Consider the following 27,580-nt stretch of genomic DNA (forward strand, 5'->3'; position numbering starts at 1 on the left):
CAAAATAATTGCTCTTTTGTTAGTATATATGGCAGATAGGTAGAGTAAATGTTAGAATTTCTTTACTATAAATTACAACTTGACTGAATCAGTAGCTTATTGACCCACGTATGTAGCTAAAATGATAGCGTCCCTGATCAATATCATGGTCATGGGCCTTGGTCAGATATTGACTGAGCTAGCTGGAAAAGTTGTCTGGCTAAAGACTGCATTAGCCTGTCAATGCAAGCTATAGGTTAACTTTTTGGATTCTTGACCAAGAAAGCCACTAAGTTTTAAGTCTGCCACAATTCCTATGATCTGTCCAAAACTGCTCATGTCTGTCAGAGGCATACCATTCGCATGGAGACCACCACTTAATCCTCAGCAAGTGAAACACCCAAGCAGGAATACTGCTTGGCATAACGAAATCACATAATCAGTCATTCAACCAGGAACTCAACATTTGGCTTGTGCTTAATGTATGCATATGTATATTTTAATGTACATTCTTTTAGATGCAGCTATGTATGTCTCATAATGTGGATTGTGGGATGCTGCCTAGACAACCAAGTGGTAGGCAGAGCATAATTTTCAAAGGGACCCATCTGTGTGATCCGAACAAATTGGGGTTGATCTGGTTATTTAGCCATGTATGCATGATAATTGGTCCATGAATGGTCATCTTAAACCTGGTGTCCTAATTCTCTCAGTTAACTGCATTGGAGAGATATATATCGCTGGATGGGGGATAATTAAATGGGTTGTTCACCTTTAAATTAACATTTAGTATGATGCAGAGTGTGATATTCTGAGACTATTTGTAGTTGGTTTTAATTTTTCAGTATTTGTAGTTTTTGAGTTATTACGCTTCTTATTCAGCAGCTCTCCAGTTTCAGCAATCTGGTTGCTAGGGTCCAAATTACCCTAGCAACCATGAAGGCATTTGAATAAGAGACTGAAACATGAATAGCAGAGGACCAGAATAGAAATGAGTTATACACAGTAGCAATAACAATACATTTGTAGCCTTGTATAGAAATTATTTTTAAATGGGGTCAGTGACAACCAGTTAAATGTGGAAGAGTCTGAAGAAGGCAAATAATTCAAAACGATAAATGAAAAAAAAAAAAAAAATTGAAAAGTTGCTTCATCAGCCACTCTATAACATACTAAAAGTTAAAGGGATCTGGTCATCAGAAAACATGTTTTTTTCAAAACGCATCAGTTAATAGTGCTACTCCAGCAGAATTCTGCACTTAAATCCATTTCTCAAAAGAGCAAACAGATTTTTTTATATTCAATTTTGAAATCTGACATGGGGCTAGACATTTTGTCAATTTCCCAGCTCCCCCTGGTCATGCGACTTGTGCACTTTAGGAGAGAAATGCTTTCTGGCAGGCTGCTGTTTTTCCTATGTAACTGAATGTGTCTCAGTGGGACATGGGTTTTTACTATTGAGTGTTGTTCTTAGATCTACCAGGCAGCTGTTATCTTGTGTTAGGGAGCTGTTATCTGGTTACCTTCCCATTGTTCTTTTGTTTGGCTGCAGTACAGCAGTAAAGAGTGATTGAAGTTTATCAGAGCACATGACTTGGGGCAGCTGGGAAATTGACAATGTCTAGCCCCATATTCAATCCATACGACCATAGCACACTGACAAATAAGCTTCTGTTGCGTTTCAAATGTTTTATTGGCTCATTTCAGTAGAAAATCTACTGAAATGAGCCAATAAAACATTTGAAACGCAACAGAAGCTTATTTGTCAGTGTGCTATGGTCGTATGGATTGAATATATGACTTCAACCCTTGGCAGAGAGGGTAATTGACCACTAAGCACCTGGTCTGACGAGACAGAACACAAGGGTTGAGCACTTCATTATCGTGTGGAACAATGTCTAGCCCCATGTCAGATTTCAAAATTGAATATAAAAAGATCTGTTTGCTCTTTTGAGAAATGGATTTCAGTGCAGAATTCTGCTGAAGCAGCACTATTAACTGATTCATTTAAAAAAAAAAAAACATGGGCATACACAGGCTGATAAAAGCTACCAACTCTTTCTTCCCAGACTGAGTCAGCAGCTTATTGGCTTTGTGTATGGTACATGCCTGACAAATTGGCCAGATATCAGTCAGGTGGGTTTGTTTTCCCGGCCAGGGTGCTGATGCAGCGCTCACTCAAAAGCCTGCATTGGCAGCCATTAATATCCAATCATTGGCCAAGGGCCAAATAAATAGATCAGTCAGTTATCACCCAGCTCAAGGTGGGCATATTGGAGAAAGATGCAAGGGCAGTGTGACTTGATTGTGTCAGAAACAATTAAGAATTTTAATTGAATGTATTTAGAAAGTGTATTATTTCCAAGACTAAACTAAAATTTTCTTTTTTTATCATAGTCCCTCTCTAATGTATGTCGGTTCCTGTCAGAGAGCATTTATGCTGTAGAGAAGTGCAACTGTATACACAGTCTACACATATGGGGATGACAAATTGCATGTCCATACACAGACAGCACAGAAAATACATTGAAATGTCAGGAGCCATCCACTTCTTGTTCAAATAATACTGGACCCCATTGACTTGAACATGGAATGCAACAACATGGATCACATGCGTATCTGGAACATGGTCAACAAATACTTTATTTTTTATTTTATTTATTTATTTATTTTTAAGCAAAACTTCGGTCCCCCTGGGTACAGCTAATAGCAGCTACCATTTTCTAAGGAAGTGAGCTTGGGTTTGCGGTCTATTTACCACAAAAACAAATGCATGCCCATCTAAACAAACAGTGCATTATTTCAAATTATCAAGATACCATGCAGGAATGTATTGTGTAGGAGCATAAAACATGTACATAAAAGTTTTCGAGCTTCGATATGCTGTTTTGCACTAAAATCAAGTCTGCCCAAAAAAATAATCAGATTATATAAATCCACTGGATTGGAGAACTAACTACTCAGAGGGGACTGTGGCAAAGGACATAACATTTAGCTATTGTTTTTTTAAATGTACTGCTACCAGTTTACACCAACATCACATATATGCCCAATGACCATTTCAAAGCACTGGAGAAAATTTCTGCCATTTAAGCCAGGGCACTACCTGCAATGAGTCTGTATGTCCTTCCTATCCTTGTATTTGTTTTCTTGTGGAAATTTTTTTCTTACAAAAACAAATGTAGACGAATTGGCCCTAGCATTTTCCATATTGCGTGTGTAATTGTGACAGAGACTAAAGATTTTAATAAACTGGCAGATAAAAAAGTAAGAAACTTCAGTGCATGTATCAATGTATTAAGGATATTAGGGGTTCGGGGATTGTACAAGTTTAAAAACGTCATCTGCTGATGCACCATATTGGTCAGTGCATTGGCAGATTATTCAGCCCATAAAAATTTGCATTGCTTAGTAACTACCACTTTGGCCGGCATTATGGGTTGCAAGTTCTGTGTAGTCTACTAACCGGTATATTTTGCTTTAGGGTCTTTTTTAACCCCCACACACCGCTTTGCAGAATGTTTCAGTTCAGATGTAGTAATTAAATAAAAAACACACACTTATATATATATATATATATATATATATATATATATAACACGGGAAAGTTGTGCTCACCACTATTTATTAAAACCATTAGGCAGGGGTGCAATGAGGCTGTGACCAGAAAATACATATAGTCAAATACAAGAGTCCTCTGCGCGCGCACGCACGCACACGAGGCCAAGGGCTGAGTGTTTTTATACAGGTCATGGAACTCCGAGGTAACTTCTAATATCCTCATATTTTGCAACTGGGGGTACTTTATCCTGTATAATAAAGTTGAAGTGTCTCTGCGTCCAGTCCCTGTGTCTACTGCGCATGTGCCCCACGGACTGTCTGACTACATATGTTCTAGCGCCCGTTAATTTAACAGGCTTAATGTCTAGTTTATTATAATACACAAGTTTCAGTGAGTCATGTGACAGAAATGACATCAGAACTCACCATTTATAACTGGTGACATCAGAACTCACCGTTTATAAGTATACTGTATAATTACAAGATATTCGTGGCTTTTGTGTATTATATACACATACACGTGTGTGTGTGTGTGTGTGTGTGTGTGTGTGTGTGTGTGTGTGTGTGCATACATACATACACACAAAAGTAGACACCTACAAGCATGGACTTCTCAAGCAGCATCTTGTAGAAACAATTAATCCTAGCTTCACCAATAGTACTGAAAGTGGCATCACAGAGTTTCATGGAAGAGGTTGTTGTTATTATTATTATTACTTCTTTATACAAGGAGACTACCGTTTCTATATCATGTCTCACAAAGGAGAAAAATGATTTCCAAAAACATTTTGGTTTGATATTAAGATTGATAGGTTTTAGTTTTCTGCTTGCCATGTAAATCCTTTTCAACTGTACCAGCTGACATATACAAGCTTTCCAGCCTGCTGTTAAGGGCTGCAGCTCATCCATACCAGCCGTTTTTTTCCATCCCCATCCCTCCCCCACTCCACCCCCACCCCCACTGCGGCAACACAGATGGCAGCAGTGTGACCTCCCTGTTCCTGCCTCCTTGTTTTGATCCTGCAGTCTTGATTGTTCAGGCTAATCCCACACTCTAAGCCTTGGCTGCCTGCCAGAGCTGTTATTAATGGCACAAAAGCTTCTCGTTCTCCCTACTGCTCTATTCACCAATATCATCGCAGGCTATTTCCTATTCCATATTACGGTCACTCTGCATATTGCAACCACAGCTTTTATGCATGGATCTCTGCACAGGAGACTACAGGAAGAGTCTACATTAATGTGCTACAAGTTGGACCATTTTTTCTAAAAATAAAGCATTGTAGCCAGTCATAATTTATTTATACAATGCTGTTATTTATACAGTGCCAGCAAGCTACCAAGTGTTTTACAATCATACCAAATGAGGTACTAGTGCTACAGAATAAAAGAGTAGGATTACAGGTTTCTGCTTTCAAGAGCTTAAAACCTAAGGGCAGCGTCACACTGAACGGTTTCTCTAAAAAAAGGCCGATCCGTTCCAATCGACGCTGCCTCGAGCATGCAATGATCGGCATGGGATCTACCACTCAATGCACACAGGGCAGATTACAGTGTGAAAATGAGCATGTGTGCATGTTTATGACAAATACCGCTACCTGTTTGCACCGACGGGTTGATCCCATGCCTCTGAAGACAGGTGGACTGTCTGTCTCTATTGGAAAAGGACTCTGCGGTCTCTATTATGTTAAAACTTTTGCAATAATTAATATATTAATTAACAGTGTTTACTCTCCGTCTTTGTAGTGTTAATGTATTCTTAAATTGTTAAGTGCTGTGTACACACACAAGCTATATAAATAAAAACAAATACATACCAGAGCAGATGGTTATCCCAATATAACACAATTATGAACAAGAGTACAAAATACTATTTTGTACATGCCCCTTTGGTAAACTGTTGACAAGTTAATATAATTTTTGGGAGACAGGGGGAAGCACATATCAGGTGGCAAAAAACAAATTGAACCTAGACCAACTCATCTAGTGCGTTTTGGCTTACTGAGCTCTACATCACTACAGATTTGCCAAAGGGAATGAAACAAACAGGGACCTGGGATCAACAAATATATTCTGAATATATTTTCATAATAATCTATTTTCCAAACCATATACTAAGTTATTCATTGATTGCACCATATGCGGCCACATTATATAGTCTAGTCTTCTGGTTTTATTTAGACCCCTACTTGCTATACCTATAAACATAAAGAGCAACTGAGGGATGGTCATGGTTCCCAGTTTCAGACAGAGCAAAGTGTGGCTGGGTTTTGTTGTGTGAATCCTGCACTCAGTATCATAGGGGCTAGTGATCACACACTGAAATGCATCAGAAAACACAACAGGGACTGTATACAATACAAATGTCCCATTTCTACAAACCCTTGAAGATCTACGCTCTTAAAGCCAGGTATTTAACAAAGGTGTGGCCTTGTGTTGAGCAGCTGTGATATGCATCCAAGAGATGCCTGCAGATAAAATGTTCTAAACGGCATTCTGTTTAGCTGTGAAGCAATCTTTAAAAAAAAAAATAATAAGTGTCGGATCCATGGGAAAAAAAAGCACAAGACAACTGCACCACAGAGTAGTATAATGCCAGAAATTCAATACTGCTATTATATGAGCAGTCAACAGAAAATAAACTGAGGCTGTACCTTTAAATGGCAGTATATAATAGTGGATTATGGTAATAAACATCTCAAATAAAGGGGAATACCACCCCTAATTTTTTTTTTTGCAAAGGGAAAGAAAATGTGAATCTTTCAAATATACATTAACGGTTTTAAAGTTATTTGTTATATGTAATTGAAAACAGTATGTGAGTTTATATTCTCTGCAGTTCTGGCTCTGCCTCCTAATACAATATAGCAGAAGTCAGCTGATTAATAGACAAGAGAAGGCTTGCTACAGTAGGCCATAGCACACAGGGAGATATGTTGCCCAAAATTAAATCTGCTCTGCCTGCTGGTGACTAAGCTCCTGAAAGAGACTTTCCATAGTATAAAATTCTGACGCAGATTTATCAAAATGTGAGATTAGAGCTCACCACAGAAAGCCCCACTTTCTACTCATTCTTACGGGATTTTTAGAAGCGTATTTAGCAAATGGTGAACTTTAACTTTCACACATTGCTAATTATACTTTTGAAAATCCCATAGCAATTAATATAAAGTGGGTGAGTTTTTCTGTGGTGAATTCTAAACTCACATTTAGATAAATCTGCCCTTATGCAAGTAAAACCTATTAATTGCGGTACACCAGCCTAATCAATGGAAATTACCTCCCTTTTTTGCAAATTAAGCCAGATAGTTGTGAGTAGAGTAATATGTTTTACTTGGAGCAATCTTTATGGTGTATGCTAGAGAAAGCATTCAGACTTAACCTTGAGTAACAAATCTTACCATGTGCCGTTGGGTGTGCCAGGACACTTGTTTTGTTGCCCACTATACATCTGTGCAAATCTACTGAAAATGCCTTCCCATTGTCTAACATTTACATCAATGCAAGTCATAAATATCACTTGCAGCGATCCAGCTTAGTAACAGGAAAATGCAAAAGAAGGCAATTTCCTGTGATTAAGCTGGATTGTCGCGAGTAACGTGTTTTTACTTGTGGTGATCCAATTGTTAGGTAAAGGAAGATATGTCCAGGAGTCTTGTTTCCTGTGGTGATGCAGATTTAAAGGGGGGGAAAAAAAAAAAACTCACCATGTGCCATTGCCCTTAAGTGTCAAAAGAAGAGACTAAAGGCATTACAAAAGCTGGTTTCATCTGCAATACATTTACAAACAACTTTAAAACCACTGAACATAATTGATGTATATTGAAATGCAACCTGAAAACATCTGAAGTTTAAGAATAAAAAAAACGCAAAAAAAAAGTAAAAAAAAAAGATCTAATAAAAGTCTGTACAACATATGCATTTATACTGCTACAAAGAATTGTTTAACCAAACATACACATTCTACTGCTACTGAAAAGACTTTCTTATGCCAAACCCCACAGAAGGAATCTGTAGATTCCTTTGATCTGCTGCACTGAAAAAAATCTGTGTTTATCAGGACCTGCTGAAGCATGCTCACATACTGTCCTAGGAGGGGTTCTTATTGGAGTTGTTATCCTTTCCCATGTAGTAAAAAGGTAACTGGCATTAAAATGTGGCATCTTGAAATGTTTATACAGAAACACTGGCAGTAACTACGAGAAGAAGAATGCAGTTATAAACTTTGCCAGCAACACAGGAAACTAATGAAAATTGCATGTAATGATCAAATTAGCATCAACGTTGCATTAACAGCCAAATGTTTACGTTTTCTTCCTAGCATTTCCCAATTTGCCTTTATGGAGAATTACAAACTAAAAGCACACTCACAAACAGCGACACATTTAACAAACATAGTCAGAATCAAAAGTTCATTTGAGTATTTTTCATTTTTCATACAATGATGTTATTATTCATATAATTAATGTTATATAAAACTACAGTGACACATGGAGATGTCCATGTGACTCAAATATCAAGCACCACAATAAATTGCCCAGAATTTCTAATGGGAGGTCACTCAGTTGCATTTAGGGCTCTCTCTCAGAACACAACTTATGGTGGTCGTATACAATGTTTCTGTGAATGTATGGCAGCCCACTGATCCTGACATATCTATTTACGAGCGATACCTTTCTGAGCTGTGAACGCAAAAGGAAACTGACAAATTTCACACGGTTCCAACTGTCTGGGCCCAAACATGCTCATCTGACAGGAAGCCATTGAAATGATACAACTATCTCTTATTAGGTCTGGACACACAGCATAATTATGTAAATAAAACGTGCATAGGGTTTGTTTTTAATGAGTCTGCTATGTGTCCATACCTGAGAAAGAGAGAGAGAGAGAGAGAGAGAGAGAGAGAGAGAGAGAGAGAGAGAGAGAGAGAGAGAGAGAGAGAGAGAGAGAGAGAGAGAGAGAGAGAGAGAGAGAGAGAGAGAGAGAGAGAGAGAGAGAGAGAGAGAGAGAGAGAGAGAGAGATATAGATATATATATATATATATAGATAGATAGATTTGTGAGGAAATACAAAAAAAATTAAAATGTAGCCACCAATTCGTAAACATTTTATATCTTATACTGTGGCTCATTTAACCCACAAAGTTGGCTTGGAAGAAGCCAACTGCTCCAGGTGAGGAGGACTGGAAAAGTTCAGCTATATTATATTGCATCCACTGCTAGCATTACCCAGACCAATACAACCATGAAACATTTTGTTGGTAGATTCACTACAGGGTTTTAAACCTTCCTTACTGCAGAATATCACACAGAACTTTAAGCTAAGCTCAGAAATACCTTAAACCACCACTACCCCCAAGTCTTCTGCTCTGTGATAATTCTAGCCACCCCATTTTTATTCACTGGAGGACTTGACGCTCGGAGCTGGCCAGTATATATAAATGCTTGAGCAATCTTATGCAAGACATGACCTTCATGCAGATCTCAGATCAAAGTGAAAGGCAAGACAGCTGCATCTGTTTAGATATTTTCAAGTGAGCTCTTTAACATGCAATTTGGAACTTTCTTTCCTGACCTGTGTTTTAATAGAGCACCACAGCATGGAACCCATCAAAATGGATAGTCAGTGGTGGGCCAAGTAGTATTTGCACCCAAGTTAATACATATATGGCCCGATACCCTGCTGATCACACTTTGTCTGCCCTTCTGGTGACTACTAATTATGGGAATAATGATGCTGTGTAGTGACACCACACACGTGCTTGCCTGGCCAAATCAGACAGAGAAGCACTCATTTGAAAATCTCAGTGTCTCACTAGCCAGCTTTACAAACACAAACAAAAAACTTGTAAGGTGATGCACTGGATAGGTCCATGTCAACCCCCCTCTTGGGATTCCTGGATAAAAAACACCTTCTGTGATAGAGTTTACCCATTAAGCTAGAAGCACAAGTACATTTTATAACATATACAATGCCTGGTGGGAACTAGGACTGGAGAAAATGAGAGATAATGATAATGTGTGGTATTACCCAATAATACAAAATGCCTCTCCAGTGACTTATAAAGTATACATATCATACCTGTTACTCTTAGTTGTTGCTGAAAACACTTCCTAGAATGAAAATAAACTATTGCAGCAGGGACATAAACCAATACATTAAAAAAGAAAAAAAATGCAGTCTACCAGCAATCCATGGGAGGTCTATGCACTGAAGTATTTATCCCCAAAATTTCAGGTTTAACTTCATTGTGAACATCAGTTTATCCAATACATATATCACCATTGAAATACCTGGATTAATAACAAATAGGAAGGAGCTGTGACCTCTAAACATCAGTCTAAAAGTAAATTCATACTGAATGGAGAGGCTTGCTGAACACTGATGTTGCCTAGCAACAGGAATCAGAGCTCTTCAGTCCTGCAACATGGAATGCATACACACACTATATATATATATATATATATATATATATATATATATATATATATATATATATATATATATATATATATATATATATATATATATATATATATATATATAGATATAGATATATATATATATATATATATATAGATATAGATATATATTGAACGATACCAAAAACGTCTGTAACTGTAAATTTGTCAAGTTTAAATTTGCAGTAACATTAAATCTGTTCTTAAATTAAATTTCACAGTGGCAAAATCAGTGAAATAATGCTATGCATTAATATAGCCTAAACAACTGGCAATCCTCCCATGGACCCTAGTAAATAGGGAATGCCTCACACAGCGCTGTAATCAGGCAGAAAACAGGGGGGTCAAAAAGTCTGCCTGCCACTGGTTTCCATAGGTAACTATGGGAAGGTAATGCCACACACAATGGTGAGAGACAGACCTCTTTTAAAAAATTTAAGAGCATTTGACGGCTGCTTTAATCAGGCACACTTCAACTCAAAGCAGCCCAGGTTATTAATCTAAAGAAATCAAGATGCTATTTTTTCTCAGCACAGTGTAATGCACACAAAGTACAAAGTTTAATTATGTGTGAAAAACATAACCTCAACTTAACTGTGTGGACATGGATATTTTGTTCTCTTTAACAGTGTTATTTAATAAGACAGAAACGTTGAAAGTAAATCGGACAATTACAGTTTGCACAACAATTGAATGTGGACACAACTGTAAGTATTTTGTTTGGTTCATTCTACTCCATGCTCCAGGTTGTTCAGGCTAGCAGGATGATACCCATCAAACTATTTTGAAAAGAGCCACAACCAGGCAAATATCTGCTTGATCAGAAACCCATAGATAAGAATCTTTGCACAAATTGTCATTTTCTGTGGCTCTGTGTTTGGGATTTTTGCTCAGTTGAAAAACTTCTGGCCAACTTTATATACATGTTCTTTTTTGCAATATTTCCTATTTTGCATCATCTATTCTTCTAACTATTTAATCATAATTCCCAGACCCTGCTGACAGAAAGCAGCTTCGCCACAACTTACTGTAGTTATGGGTTTTATGAGGTGTCGGCAGTGTTACGTCAAGTGGCACACATAACACTTAGTTTTGGACAAAGTACTTTGGTCTTTTCCACATTAACATTACATCAAGCAGGACATGACAGATGAAAAGTATTGCCAGCCACAAATAGCCAATGACAAAATATCTTATTTACAGGTATAGGATCCATTATTACTGAAAGGCCGTCTCCCATAGACTGCATTATATCCAAATAATCCAAAATAAAAACTATTTCCTTTTTCCTCTGTAGTAATGAAACACTAACTTGCATCCGATCCAAACTAAGGCATAACTAATCCTTATTGAAATCAAAACCAGCATAAATTACGAAAATATTCGTTATCCAGAAAACACCAGGTCCAAAGCATTCTGGATAACGGGTTCCATACCTGTTCCATGTTATAATTCACAATGTAAATTGCAGCTAGTAAATTACTCAAATCACTTAAAGGGTCTGAAAGTTATTTCTCAGCCAATACTGCACAATTGTGTGATTTGTGTAATTTTCCCTGAGCACTTTACATTTTGGACAAAGACACAGCATTTCAAATATTTTGAAGGTGGCAATTATAAGTAGGCAACGCACCCCATCTATTATTACCAATATTTGCTACTTTGCTGATGGGGGGGGGGGTTCAAGTGACTAATCGCCATAACTCCACATATGCGGAGGACTTACCACAAGAGAGGAAAACAGCACTGCAATTTCCGTCCCAAAAGGCAGTGTGATACAAATAGCCCATAAGTTATAAAAATGACCAGATAAAACCAACACTTTGCAAGTTGCATATGTTATGCTGTTAATTGGGAGGAAATGTTCTGGATATCTGTACACACACTCATGGTTTTATCATTGCATCAAAAGTAGGACAATGCTTCTGAAAAGGTAATTGTGGGTAATGTAATTTTATATGCATTAAAAAAACATACAGCTGTATGGTTGCTATCTCAACCCTTTAAGGGAAATCTATACACCTGAACAATGTAGGTCCCTAAGAAACATATCATATAAAGCAGCCCATATGTAAAACACTGCTACATCTCAATAAACCATTTTCATAAAAATAAACTTTTCTAGCAGGGTGTGCTATTGGTCAATGCTAAATAGAAAATTGCCTTACACTTTTACTAAATATTAAGATAGAGGAGACTGAAAAAAATGCCTCTAACATAGGCATGAGTTTGGGAGTAACAGGAGCAGAAAATTTTAAATTTGACCTTCACAAGAACAAGTTAATGTTAACCTTTGCTACACTGCTGCTAGGCAGATTTGAAGATATCCAAAAAAAAATTCAAATTTGCGATATAACTATTTGTATATTCACTGCTTTTTCTAATCCCAAAGTGTAGAGAAGAAGCCCCGATTTTAAGTTTCCTAGGGGCCAGCATCAAAATGGCGTAAATTGGGGGAAAACTTAAAATCCAGGGATGTAAAAAAATAAATAAATCGTGGGGTTCTACTGTAACCTTTTCCATGAGAAAAATCATATTTGATTACAAGGTACTTTTACAGAAAAAAATAATATATAAGTGTTACATATACATTGCATCAACAGAACAGAGCACTGCAGAACAGAGATTATACATCATTCATATTAGTCCCTGTCCCAGCTGAGCTTACAATCAAAATTTAAATAGTAGTAAACTGAATCAGAAGCTTTTGTAGAGTGGGAGAACACCCACACAAACATGGGATAAAACATTACAAATAGGGCCTTGTCTCAAATCAAACCAAGACAACAGGACTGCAAATCAGTAATGGTAACCACTTTATGATGAACAAAAACGGCAAAAAGTGGGTTGAGCACAAAACTTGTTCATGGAACACATGCTGGACAATAGTGCATACTGTGCCTTTAAGTACACCATCTTCTTTTGTGCAGGTACACGGATCGAAGGTTGGGCCGAAAATATGACATTTTTGGGGCAATCTCCACTCCAAGTACCTGCACTCAAGTGAAAGCTGTGTTTTTATTGCAAATCAGAGCTGGAAAAGGTTGCAGATCCTCTTCTCTCAGCCAACAAAAAAAAATGCAGGTTGAGAGCAGGAGAGCCAACGCTCAGTGTGCCCTCAAGCCTTAGCACTACCAACAATGCTGGCTTGTAGAATATCCTAATAAGTGAGTGGGTAGTCAACAGCAATCCAAATTGCTTATGAACAAAATCCACAGAAAACCAAATGACAAACAAAAGGTTTATACTAAATTTAATAGGACAAGAATCAAACTACATACTACTTACCGACTCCATAGCGGAAAGTTGCCTTGTGCTACTTGCATATAAAATCCAATGAGGTTTATTCTTCGCAAAATATGCTGAAAGAGAAATGCAACAGGACATTTTTTTCTGGAGTAAAATTTGGCAATAATGTAATTACAAAATACACTTTCTCCTCATCAACCAGGACTGTTTACTAGAGAATCTTTAAAGAGAGGTTACAAATACTATATTTAAAGAGACACTATTGTGGAAATAAATATCTAACACAAGCTTAATCTCAGGACATAAGGAACTTTCTAAATCACTTAAAGATTCTGCATCATTTCTGAAATAATCAAGTTAATCTTCAGTACCTCAGCAATAAGTCTCTCTTCATGCAGGAGTCGGGAGTCAGATTTTGATTTATAATTAGATGAGATACAATGGAGTATGATTCCTTTGCGTAGACAATGTATTTATTAGAGATGTCTTTCAATATAACCAACTGACACAAAGCTGCATGTAGAGAGACACTGCCGATATTGGGTTAGTGAAGAGCAACTTGATTATTTATTAATGATGCAGACATTTTAAATGATTATATTTAGGAAGTTTCTTATTTCAATAATATTAAGCTTCTATTACATGTTCCTTTTCGCAGTAACTTTGGGGGCAGAGCATGTATATCTATAGCACCAGAGTTCCTGCTTTCAAGAGCTTAAAATCTATGCACAGTGACACTATTTTTCGCTGAGAAATGGTTGATCGACTGCTGTCTGCTCCATCTTGAGTATGCACTTGAACAGGCATGAGATCAGCCCGTCATTGCACAGGAAAGCAAAAATGAGAAATTTTGCAGATGCCTGATGAGCACATTGCCGGCTGATTCCATGCCTGTCAGTGTACACATGAAGAGAGGAAACTCTTTTCTTTGGTAGTCTATCTGCACTGCCATACAGGTTTTAATAGACACAATACAGCATGTCATGTAGGAAATTACAAAAAAAAAAAAAAAAAACAGAGCTTAAAGCAAAGCCAATAAATATCAAAGTCCAATACGTTTCATTCACTTTTGATGTGACTAAATTTAAAGCTTAGCTTAGGATTCCCACTGTATGCCTTTAAAGAAATAGAAAAAAATTGAACTGCATAAATTGAGTTATTGAACAGTGATAAATGGAACACTAGCCATCAAAGCCTTTTCAACAACACTGACAATCCTTACAAAGATAGAAATAAGTTATCAATAATAAATTCACTGGTCAGCTACTACACCAACTGACCAGAACTATGGGCATACAAACAAACATTTTATTCAATTTTTCTTTTATACATGAAAAAAAAAAGACATCAAACCAGAATGGCTGTGCAGACCAATAGACTAGAAAAGAGGAAAAATAGGAAGATAACACTCTGTTCACTAAAGTTCAAATAGGTGACTTTTCCAATGCAAAAATACACCACATGGAACAGCAGGTTAGGATCACTGTCTTGCTGCAAGAACCAAGCCCTTTTAAACACAACTACTTGGCGGTCACATTGGCATCCAGAATTTGCCACTGACTGACGTAGAGATCTGCCAAACGAGCGGATCTCTGCTCGATATGCCCACATTGAAGTGGGCGATATCGGGCTGAACAGATCGTGGGCCCATTGATCAGATCATAATGCAGGAGAACGGGCGGTCGGATCGTGGGACCGCATACACGCAGAGATGCGCCCGCGACACGTCGGATGGCCCCACACAAGGGCCAATAAGCTGCCAACTCGGTCTGTCTGCAGCTTTTATCTGCCCGTGTATGGGGGCCTTTAAAAAGGTTTACTTCATCAGTCCACAACACTTGTTCCCAATAGTACCCTGGCTTGTCTAATTTCTGTTTTACAGACCTCAGACAGTGAAGATATCAATGGGTGACTGTCACTACTATTTGTCAGACATAGCTGTTGTGGGATTGCCATCTTTGAGGTGAACCTACTCTTTAATTCAAAGTAATTTCTGGGCACATATCAAGTGTTTTTTCTAATCTGTATTCGTTGCCTGAAATCGTCAGTAACCAGTGGAGGCCAAGTGAGCTGTAAAGCAGGAAGTAGTATTCTGGCTATTATGTTAGACATCCAGTCACTCCAGCCTTTATAGATTACATTTTGGGCTAACTATATTAGAAACATTTTTTTATTTTTCACAGCCTATTTATCTAGTTTTTATTTTTACACTGAACAATTACTTTAAGCTGGCTCTTTTAGACGGGATCAGCGACACCATTTAACACCTCCCCCTCCTCTTCAGTGCTGATAACGTCACTCATAAGGAGAGCACAGTCTGCTACATGCACTTTGTGCGCATGATTGGCCCTCTTTAACTTGTTTCCCCACAAGTCAACATATAAAAACAAAAGTACACAGCCACTTAGGTATCACTTCCCTCCTCAATGCGCTAGATTTCAGCATAAACAAAACTAGATTTCAGCATGAAAAAACACTTTATATTTTTCTAACCAAAATCTGCCATGTGTCTGAAGTAAAAGATTGATTTTAGCCTGTATCTGCCATTTCCCTGTTAGTGTGCCATATGCCTAAGGAAAGAAAAGGTTCAGTTGCAGAAATAAAACCATCACATGCTTATCAAGCAATGGATTTCTCAATGCAAGCATTAAACATTACTTTAACTGTAAAATACTTTTCCAAAAGTGCACTATATTATTATTTATATAACACTATAATCTCCTGCAGAGTAAAGCTGACCATAGATGTGCAGATTTTATTCTTTGTACAAAGAAAGGTAATTTGTTTCAATGTAACAATCTACAACTAACCATTCAGCTTACATAAAAAAGGAAAAAAAAAAAAAAAATCAGACTATGTTCTGGCCATTAATTGACAGATAATTATAGGAAAGTTATGTCTGACAAATGCTAGTGACAGTCACCCAGTGATATTGTCTGATATGCATGCAAAGATATCGTTAGCCGACAAATCTTCTAGCCTGACGAACGACTAAACAACATGGTACTGAAAATCTTGGGACGACTATTCTGATACAATACAGTCCAAAAATCTTACTTTATCTTTGCGTCTATTTCCAGCTTTAGATGATATAAGTACAATACATAAAAAATACAGCTTTTTAATACAGAATTCTAGAATTTGCATAGTGTTAAAGACAATGAAAGTACCCTGCAGCAAAGCACTAAAGCTGGCCATAGACGCAAAGATCTGATCGTACCAATCGAGGATTCATACTATTTTCTGACCGTGTGTGGAGTCCCGAGATTTTTCGTCCAGCGGAGATAGGTCGTTTGGTCGATCTGACAGGTTAAAAGATTTGTCGGCTGCGGGTAATAGCTCTGCATGTATTGCCGATCGTACGATTTTCAGTCGGAGACTTTAACTAGCTTTGGTCGGACATAACTTTCGTACGATTGCTGTCAGGGGCAGAACATCGGCTGATCTGTTCTTTTATACTTTATTTGATCAGAATGGTTAGTGGCAGGTCGGGAGATGGGGAAGTCCGATCGTATGTTGACGATTGTATGTTGTCCGATCGTATATTCGTACGATCAGATCTTGTGTCTGTGGCCAGCTTTAGTCAAAAAGACATTTTCAGGCAGATACATTTCTTAAAAATGAACACATTGGAAAGTCAAGCTAAGATCTCGCAAAACACAGTGGCAGGCAATACGCCTTTTTCAATCACAGAATGCATCACTTCACAATAGAATACAGCAAGAAAGAGGTCTTATTAGGAGTCTAGGAAGGAAGGGGGCTGGCCTTAGGGAGCACAGACAAACTATCATGGTTTCCATTCAATCTGTGCAACCAAGTATGTCTGATATTGTTTACGCATCACCCCAGCTAAATTAACTCACTCCAGAAAGGAGGGTATATTTTCTTTTAACCTTATTGGGAATTAAGTAAGATACTAATTTCAAACTGAACCTAATAAAAACAGAACTGATCATTATAAGCGGGAAGAGAGCTATGTTTATGTAAAATAATGTTCAACTCTTTCCTCTCCTTCTCCAAATCCCATCAACACCACTGTCAAATGCTGCTGCATTAGCCTAAGCAAAATTGTTAAGCAACATCTAAAACATATCTGTGCGCTCATCTGATCCCATTTAGACTACTGCAACCTTATATTAAATGGCCTCCCTAACTCCCATTCTGTGTGACATGAATGCCTATCTGTTCAGGCTTGAACAAATGGATTTCATCTTTGCCAAAGAGTACATTTCTCTTTTTGGGGTTTAAGCTATATGAAAAGCCACGTTTGATAATAACCCCATATGTAAAAGCATAAAAGGGCACTTATTTTTTTGTCTGTGTGGCTCACCAGTGTCAACAATGATCCAAGACAGCTCAAGAAGCTCAATTAGAAAAAAAGTAAAAGTAATTTGCATGGAAGAGTAGGCAGACTTGCACATCATGAACTGGAAGACACTTAAGCTGGCCATAGACAAAGGCAATGATTTGAAGATTCGTACGATTCTCGGACCGTGTGTGGAGTGTCCCAACATTTTTCGCGAGATGGCAATCGATCATTCAGTTGATCGGACAGGTTAGAAAATTTCTGTCGGCTATCGATAATATCTCTGCATGTATTGACGATATCTCTACTTCTGTGTGCACCTCTGGTTAAATTATTGCTTCCAACAGTATTTGACTTAGTTGCCAATCAAAATCTGACTTCAACTGCTCCATGAAGAGAGAGAAATTGCTCAGTAGGAATTCGTAAAGAGGAAGTTGATTCTAGAAACAGCAAATCATTTTTAATTGATAATACAACAATGCTTAGGACCAAAGGTTTACCATTTAAGGGGTAATTTGGTTCGACGTACCTTAAAGGGGTTGCTCATCTTTACCATCTATTACCCAGTAATACATATAACTTGTCGCTCTAGTGCAATATATGCTGAAGTGCCATTTAGGGAAAATCACCATCTAGAAAAGTATAATTTAACTCAAAATACAGTTTCCTACTTACTCCTCAGTGCAGATTTTGTTGTGAAAGAGAAACCGTACTCTTAGGAAGTCAACACAGATATGGGAAGAACAAATCTCAATACGCAACCGGCTTCCCTCCTCTTTTATGGACCAACACCAACCCTCCTCACTGATGAGGTCACAAAAGGGGCAGGGAGGCACACTCCTATCAAACTGGAAGACGGCAGTCTAAGAATGCGACCCGCAAATGGCTATCAGGTCGGCCCGCACATCACTACATACAAACTCAACTAAGAGGCACATATCAAGGGTCTAATTTCTTCCATAAACTCCAAATTCAACCAATTGAAATTTATTAATAAAATCAAATTTTTTTTTTCAACTCGGACGAACTGAAACGAACCAAAAACTCGAATTGAATTCAATTTGTATGATAAAAACTCGATTCGAATTTTAAAAACTTTTGACCAAAAAAATAAATAAATAAATCATCTGAATTTTCACTTCAACCCTTTATAAATCTGCCCCTAAATGTAGCAACTAATGTAGCAAACTGGAACAGTTCAGAATGCAACTGGATTACTGAGCCACCCTTTAAATCATTCAAACGGTCTTCTTTCTAAATTCTTAATGGCAAATTTTTTTTGGCATCCGGGGAAACAAAATGTCCAGAGGTCACAGCTCAATATGTGCATTTTCAATACTGGCAAGGTTTTCACTTGACTCCAAATGCCATTTGAATCACACTGCCTACTGGCCTGAATGGTAGGACAATTTAAGAATCTAGGTAAATATTACATCATTCATAAATTAACAAATTTGATTAAATAAAAGTCGAAACAATAATAGTAGAACCACAATTTTACGTTTGCCAGGGAATGGCGTCAAAATGGTGTAAATTCTGAGAAAATATAAGATCCAGGGGGGCGGGGGGGAAGCCACTTGAACATCCAAAAGAAAAGGACGGCACTCCGGTGCATGGAATATACTTTTATTCCAGATTCAAACAAGGATCCAACGCCCTACGCGTTTCGGGAATCACTCCCTTAATCATAGGCATGATCATGCCTATCATGATCATGCCTATGATTAAGGGAGTGATTCCCGAAACGCGTAGGGCGTTGGATCCTTGTTTGAATCTGGAATAAAAGTATATTCCATGCACCGGAGTGCCGTCCTTTTCTTTTGGATGTTTATGCGAGTTTCAGCAGCGGGGACGCTGCGGACTGAGCACCCGATTAGAGCAGCTAACAGGATGTGTAAACTTGGAGCGGTCCCCTTTGATAAAGTCGGGGAAGCCACTTGCCTGTATGGGACCAAAAAATAAAAATAAAAACCTTTCAATTCCAGCAAAGCATTAAATCTGTGTCCGTAAACACAGGGTTCTACATTATGCCTGCTCATAACTTTTTGGTCGCAATAACCTATTCAAAATGGTAATGCTACCAAAAGTTATCAATTAAATAGCCAAAAAAAAATATACAAAAGAGCATGTTTATAAAAATATGATCACCCCTGTATTGTCACTAGGGATGCACCGAATCCACTATTTTTGGATTCAGCCGAACCCCGAATCCTCCGCGGAAGATTCCGCCAAATACCTAACCAAATCCTAATTTGCATATGGGGTTGGAAGGGGAAACATTTACTTCCTTGTTTTGTGACAAAAAGTCACGAGATTTCCCTCCCCGCCCTTAATTTGCGCAAATTAGTATTCGGATTCGGTTCGGCCGGGCAGAAGGATCTGGCCTAATCTGAATCCTGCTGAAAAAGCCAGAATCCCGAACCAAATGCTGGATTCGGTGCATCCCTACTGGTCATCCATTAGTATCAAAAATCAGCACTGCCCAACTACAACTGCACACAACAGAGGGTTGCCTGGCAGCCTATTAACTCTTTCTATATCACTTGGTAACAAAACTAGTGCAAAGTAACAACTGACACACAATCCCACTATCGACAAGCCTCTCTCCTGCTTCTATGACCAATTGATAATAGCCAACAAGAACCATCTGGCAAGGCTTAATGCAAAAAGGAAACATGACACACCAGAAACACATCTGGATCAGTCTTTCAATACCTACCAAAGATAAGCGAATACAGTACAAGGTCCTTCATAAGGCATATCTCACCTCACGTATTTCCAAAATGTCATGAATGTCCAAGATTCTATCAGACACCCACAGACCTACATGGTTTGCTTAAAGGGGTTGTTCACCTTTGAATTAACTTTTAGTATGAGGTAGAGAGTGATATTGTAAAACAATTTGCATTTGGTTTTCATTTTTTTATTATTGCTGGCTTTTGAGTTATTTAGCTTTTTATTCAGCAGCTCCCTAGTTTGCTATTTCAGCAATCTGGTTGCTAGGATACAAATTACCCTAGCACCCATGCACGAATTTGAATAAGATACTGGAATATAAATGGGAGAGGCCTGAATAGAAAGAAGAGTCATAAAAAGTAGCCATAACAATTCATTTGCAGCTTTACAGAGCATTTGTTTTTAGATGGGGTGATCCCCATTTGAAGGCTGGAAATGATCAGAAGAAAGAGGCAAATCATTTAAAAACTATAAAGAAATTTAAAAAAAATGAAGACCAATTGAAAAGTTGCTTCGAATTGGCCATTTTAGAACATACTAAAACAACTGAAAGGTGAACAACCCCTTTAAGAAGACCAAAAATTTGGCCAGAGGTGGCAGAATATTTAATCAGACATGACTCCTATATCTGGGGGCCCTTCTGAACTAAACCAAAAATCAATGAAAAACTGTTCCCTATCTTACCTCCATATTCAAGAATAACTATTTAATGGTAACCACAAATAGCCCTAAATATATATTATCTGGAGAAACCAAATCAATCAAGCAATACCAATATAAAACTTACTAATGTCAAAAGAGGATGTCCGGAAACATTTATAACATTATGGTCTCCCTGGTTATATAGACACAAGCTGCTGGAGTAATAACTGAATTAGACAACCAACTACATCTAGAGCAATAAATTAAAGTCAAAGAATGGTAAACTTCACATTAAGTGGGTGAAATGATGACTACGGTGCTTGGTTTTAAGTTCGTTTTTTATCCAATTTTTTTTTTGTTTAGTTTACATTGCAAGTAAAAATATGCAAACATATGCATAGGGTAACCCTAACCCACCCAGGCCTCACCTGTAACATTTGAACCAGCCTATTGTCTTCATCATATACCCTCATCTGACCCAAACATCTCTGATGTCATCAGAGGGGGCATGGTGAGTGTATAAAAGAATGCCAGAAAAGGGATAGAGAGGGCAGAACAAATTGCGGGCAGAGCAGATTCAAATGATTGTATCAGCCCAAACAGTGAGCCAATTGAAGAAATGTAGTGAGGAGCAGAGGTGTGAAGGATTTTGAATATTAGCAGTATATGCAATGATTTGCTTAACAGACAGTCATGCTAAAGATTTACCTGGGGTTTAAGGTTCCCTCTTAGGAGAGAGCAGGAGAATCCTAGTAGCAGGGGAGAGAGTGGCAAGAGTCAGGGAGACCAGTTAGTAGGAGACTGCAATAGACTAAACGGAATAGGATAAGAATTAGTGCTTTGGCTGTCATTTGTGAAATAAATCTTGGCAATATTGCGGAGGAAAAAGTGGTATGTTTTGGCAGTGGAATTAATATGGTTAGAGAAGGAGAGAGACTGGTCAAAGATGACCCGAGGCAAGGTGCTGAATTAACAGGGTTAATGGTCATGTCTTCAATAATAATGGGGAGAGGAAGAGAAGCAATAGATATTGGCAGGAAGATCATGAGCTCAGTTTTAGCCAGGTAGAGCCTGGATGAAGGTCAGTGGTGGGTGACTAAATATATCTGGATGTTATTGGCATATGTTATATTTAAGGCAAAAAAAGCCATTATAAGGTCTACTAAAGAGAAAGTATAGAAGGAAAACAGCAAAGGGCTAAGTGAGGTACCCTCACACTAACCTGAACTGGGGATTTGGATTTGTTTGCAAAAGTAACACAGAATGAGCAATTAGAAAGGTAGGAAGAGCAAGGTACAGCTTGATCCTGGATACCAAGTGAATGGAGAATGTGCATTACAACAGAATGGTCAACAGTTTAAAAAGCAGAAGTCCAGGAGAACGTAAAGAAAAAAAAGAAAAAAGTAATGTCCTTTGTCCTTGGCAGTATGGTGATGGTTTGCAACTCTACATTAGGTAGTCTGAGTGGAGTGTACAGGCTGAAAGCCACAGGCTATGGGTGCGGAGAAATTTAGCAAAAATAGAAAAGATAGAACATTTGAGAAGTTTAGAGGCTAGCAGTAAGATAGAACCAGGGTGGTAGTTAGACAAACAGGATGGATATAGTGTAGTTTTCTTAAGAATGGCCCTGACAGGCCTGTTTGATTAATGAGGGGGAAAGAACCAGAAGTTACAGAGAAATTGAATATATGAGTAAGTGCTGGAGTACGGACAGGGGCACATATGAAGAACATCCTGTAAAAACATTAAATTTATGCTTCAATTGAAAATTAAATATTAAAAACTATGAGATTACATAATCACTGTAGCACAGAATTGCAATTGTGCATTTTTGGCCTGAAACCTGTCCTGTGTATACAGTGACAAGTGAATGATATTGATGCTTTTCAGAGCGCATTACTCCCACAAGTGTACATGTGCCACAATTATATTAAAAGTGATTGCCTAGCTGCTTTTAAAAAGCAATAAGGAGTTCGGTAATAGTAAACATTTTTCAGTGGTGAAATAAAACCAGTAATTTACACAGGAAAAAATAATCTTGCAAATGATAACTTGTTTAAAAACAGGTACTCAATCTGATGCAATATACTCACAGCCTACAATAGAAAGTGTGCATCCACAGGGTTGAAATACGAACAATGAAAAAATAAATATTTGGTCATGTTATATTTTGTGTTCGTTTCTGTAGCTACTCAGAGGAATAAAAGTGCACATGCATTTACGGTAACAAACAATAGAAATGAAAAACATGTACCCATGTGGTTATAGTTTGCCAGAGCTCTGTGCACTCCACTGCATACGAGTACATAAGGATAATTTAAAATGAATGTAACAGAAATGGTGTTGAGTAGTATCTGGAATATTTATTTAAATAAATCATTTTGAAAATGTTTTAACATTTCCTGCTTGACGAAGTTGCGCATTTCCAGGTACTTGTGGTAGTCTTACTTCCTCCCTGGTGCAAAACAAAATGAAAACATACTTTCCTGTAATGATGTTTACCTTAAATTCTATATACAGTTTCACAAAGTCTCAGAAAACAAGTTAAAAAAAAAATAGATGATAGCTAACGAAGACTAAGATAGTAATGTTTACGGGCACTCCATTGTAGTACACAACTTTAGTCTAATTTCAAACAAGGCAAAAAACATTGTCAGTCACACCACCACTCTGTGTTATGTTTCCTCACTTAAAAAAAATTAACATCAGAAGATTACAATTATACATCTTTATCTAATTGGTGAGTCCTGGATATTAAATATGCTAAATATTTGAGCCCTGAATTCTGAGTGATGTCCACCTGTCACTGCTTTAGGCAAATACTTATGGGAAGAATTCATTCTATAAAAGTGTCAGAAAACATTTATGTGGACATTTTTCTACACTGGCTTTACAAATGCTAGAGAAATACTACCAGACAAATTGACAAGTGGGGAATAGTACCCCTTGATAAAATAGCACAAGGTTAGTTGTCTTTATGTATCTACCAATTATTATGTGGAAGTGTGGAATTCAATTTTTTAAAGTTTAATACAGTGGCTTGTTTCTGTATCATTAACCTAACTGTGTATATAGTTTATATGTGCATCAAACAACATTCCCTTTAACCGGTCTGCATGTAAACCACCACTTTGAGGGTGATGGAAAAAGAAAATGCAACACTAGTGACCTATCAACTATCAACATCCTCTGCCCATGAGGAATACATTAGCAATGTTTTGCCAGTAACTTTCACATTGACTCAGATCAATTCAATGTGTAAAAACTCTTAGAATATAAATTATCTCCTGCCAGAATGAAGAAATCTTTTCCACAGGCATTAGCAAAATGATAATTTTCCTTCAGTTGAAAGTTGAAACTACGGTGTGTAAAGGTAAATAAATAAGCAGTATAAAACACATTCCAGCAGAGGTATATTATCTTTATTTATCCTACCAGATTTGCAATTTTATATAAATGTGCTTTTAGTCATAGGTCAATATCAAAGAAGAGGAAAATAACAGGGGAAAAGTGGATATATATGAGAAGTGTAGGACCCAGATGTTTGCACTGTCAAGGCCATTGAATTATTTTGTGGGAAGCCAACAGGGCTATTGTTTAGTACCCTCTTCCAAGACAAAATTGCAAGACTTTCAAAAACAGAAAATGCAACAATTAACATCTCTGAACCTAGTCATATATTTTATACAGCTCTACACAGCAGGGACCTCCTTCCTTTTGCCTCGTAAGCATCTGCCAATGTAATTGTATGTGTAGATATGTATTATCCATGACTGAACTGTTTAACATATGTTCGATAAATTAATAATTTTAATACAAAAAAAGGTAGTACTAGTCAAATAAAAATAGATAAACTAATGGTATAATCCCACAGGTCATGTGTAAAAAGGAATAAAGAAGGCTTCAGAAAAAATAAACCATACAGGAAGCCACTGTATTGTTCTGGAACACCAGTTTCAATAAATTGTAAAATTGCACCCAAAGCACTACATATTAGTCATAGCTACTATTAGTTATTTTATATATTACATTCTAAATGTTCTCAGAAAAAAACAGAAAGATTGTAATGATTGATATAAGCCAGTAACTCAACAAATACAATGAATCTTAATATGCACAACAAATGAAAAGTGCAACACTAAAATAACACTTTCATAAAAAGGTTTTAAATTTAAAGATAAATGTAACAGGTTTAAGGCTGTGTATATGTATACAAGTTTGCAGTTTTAAAAAAACAAACATGTAAAAGCCCATATAAAACACAAATCCTGCTACAATTTTCTTCTATTTGTTTTTAAGCAAATACATAACTTTTAAAGCCCAAATATCTACCATGTATCAAAAGCTAGAAAATTTTGCAAGAGGCTTTTAGAATACATACAGATTTGAAAATGCTTGAATAAACGTTCATGGGTATTGGTGAGTTTACCTTGCATTGCACAATTCTTAACCAGTAGAAACACAACAACAAATAAATCCTGAACAACGCATATGAGCCATTACAGCACAACAACTTCTATGATGACATGAAAGATATCTGAATAAAGACTTACCTTGCATAAAAGCCATATTTAATGCAAAGCTAAATGTACAACCATACATTTCACTATAGGTACTGCTAGGCCCTCAATACATTTGTCTAATGGAGGTTTCTGATTTTATTTTCACATGTATTTGTTACAGAATACAACAAATGCATATTTTCTTTAACTGGCAGCAAATGGACTGTGACCCTGCTCATTACAACAGCTTTTTCCCCAGACCGTGGCTTGTTTATACAAGTTTGCCAGTACATTTTCAATAAAAATGCATAACAGCAAAGTACATACTCTTATATCTGCACAATATGTAACACTAGCTTTTCAGGAGCCCCTGCAGCTGTTGAAGTTAGCCAGCTAAGGGATCTTACTGACGAGCGTTTTTTCCTGCGCTCCCCTGCGTTCCGTTTTTCTGCGTTCAGCCGCAGGGGAGCGCAGGAATAGACGCATTACATTTTTTCCAATGCGCCGAATGCAGGTCGAGACGCAACATGCTGCATTTTTCCTGCGTTCGGCAGCTACACGCGCCTGTGTGAGTACAGCCCCATTGAAAAAAATGTAATGCGTCTATTCCTGCGCTCCCCTGCGGCTGAACGCAGAAAAACGTAACGCAGGGGAGCGCAGGTAAAAACGCTCGTCAGTCAGAGCCCTAAGTTAGGTGGTAAATCTGTGAGACAAACGAATGCACTACATCACTGTAAAACCTGAAGCCATGCAGATGCTATTTAACAGCCAATCCCAACATCCAATTGCAGCTTTTGAAGGATGCTGGGAATTGTGCATCCATAACAGCTCAATGACCACAGGAGGGACGTCTGCACAGACATCAGACCCATATCAGATATTAACAAGCTCTAATAAGGCAGAAATTGTTTCCCCAGCAGGTTTTATAACTGCAACTTTAATATTGTACCTTTTTTGTTTTATTATAGCTACAATTGAGTTGGATCAGGCATAGAAGAAGAAATGTGGTTTTCACAGGACTACCCATAATCCAATGCTGTACGTTGGCAACCTACTGTACTACAATGTTGTTCTGTTGTATGGATAGCTGCAATGTAAGTGCATTCGTGCAAAATTAGGTGTTTGGAAGGAAACCTCCTGCAGTAATATAAAAACACAAGCATTTCTCTAGCTGGGGTCACGTTATTGTACAAGTGCTTTCCCATGACACAGTAGGATTGTAATGGCCTGAGCGTAGCAGGACTGCTTTCTGTAGGCAGCCACTGTGAGGCACAGAAACTCCCTTTCTAAACAGCACAACACTTCCTTGCTCTACCGCTGCGTTTGTTTTCGATGCAGACTTGCCAACACATATACGCCCTTCGCTGTAAGTTTCTCTTACCGAGTATTCTGTTCGCGGACTCCCAGGTGTAGATTAGTCCTTACGCCTCAGTCCCTGGTAGCAAATTCCCACGGTGCCCCGCGGTGGAGGGGCCGGTGCTGAGGAGGTGGAGGAGGGAGGGAAGGCCGCGAACGTGAGCATGGAGCCAGTGGTGGCAGCGGCCTACCTCCCTCCCTCCTCCCCTCCTCCGGTAACCGGTGGAAGCAAAGGGAGGAGAACAGAAACAAGAGAGGCCCGAACCACTGTAGGTTGGTTAATTTAAACACCTCTTATCTCTTCTAATTCTACGACACAGCGAACAAGACTCACGCGAAAAATCTGGTACAGTCCAGGCAATTGACAGGAACCGGATGAAGCCACCAATACCAGCCGCAGGGCAAACTGCGTGCAAAAAAAAAAAACAGCGTAATCCCTTAAAACCGAGTTTAGCGTCGGGGCAGCTTTAAATTTCGGCTATCGTTCTCGGTAACGTCGCTTCATAGGCCGCTCCCGCGCGCGCCCCCGGTCACTTCCATCTCCAGCCGCTACCACGCGCCCTTTGACTCCCTTGAGGCGCGCTCCCTGTGAGAGAAAAGAGGAGGCGACGTGAGGAAACCTCAGATTGGCAGACAAACAGCACGGCAATATGCCTCGTGCAAGGCGATTGGATGGGATATATTCAGACGTCATCCAGATACAAAACTGGGCGGAGCTACTTAAGAGGGAAGCTAAACCTGCAGCTATTCGTCCACTGACTGAGCTTGTGTTGTTGTCTGCGGTGAC

General features: G+C 38.1%; 1 protein-coding gene across 1 annotated transcript in view; it reads right to left on the reverse strand.

Annotated features, from left to right (window-relative positions):
- ankrd11.L (ankyrin repeat domain 11 L homeolog) overlaps positions 1-27,321 on the reverse strand; it is a gene marked incomplete at its 5' end in the record, with an annotated part of 83,894 nt that extends 56,573 nt beyond the window's left edge. The window contains 1 exon segment of the mRNA NM_001092091.1: positions 27,128-27,321.
- Positions 27,322-27,580: the final 259 nt, after the last annotated feature.

Source organism: Xenopus laevis, chromosome 4L (assembly GCF_017654675.1).
Source record: "Xenopus laevis strain J_2021 chromosome 4L, Xenopus_laevis_v10.1, whole genome shotgun sequence".
Classification (NCBI taxonomy): Eukaryota; Metazoa; Chordata; class Amphibia; order Anura; family Pipidae; genus Xenopus; species Xenopus laevis.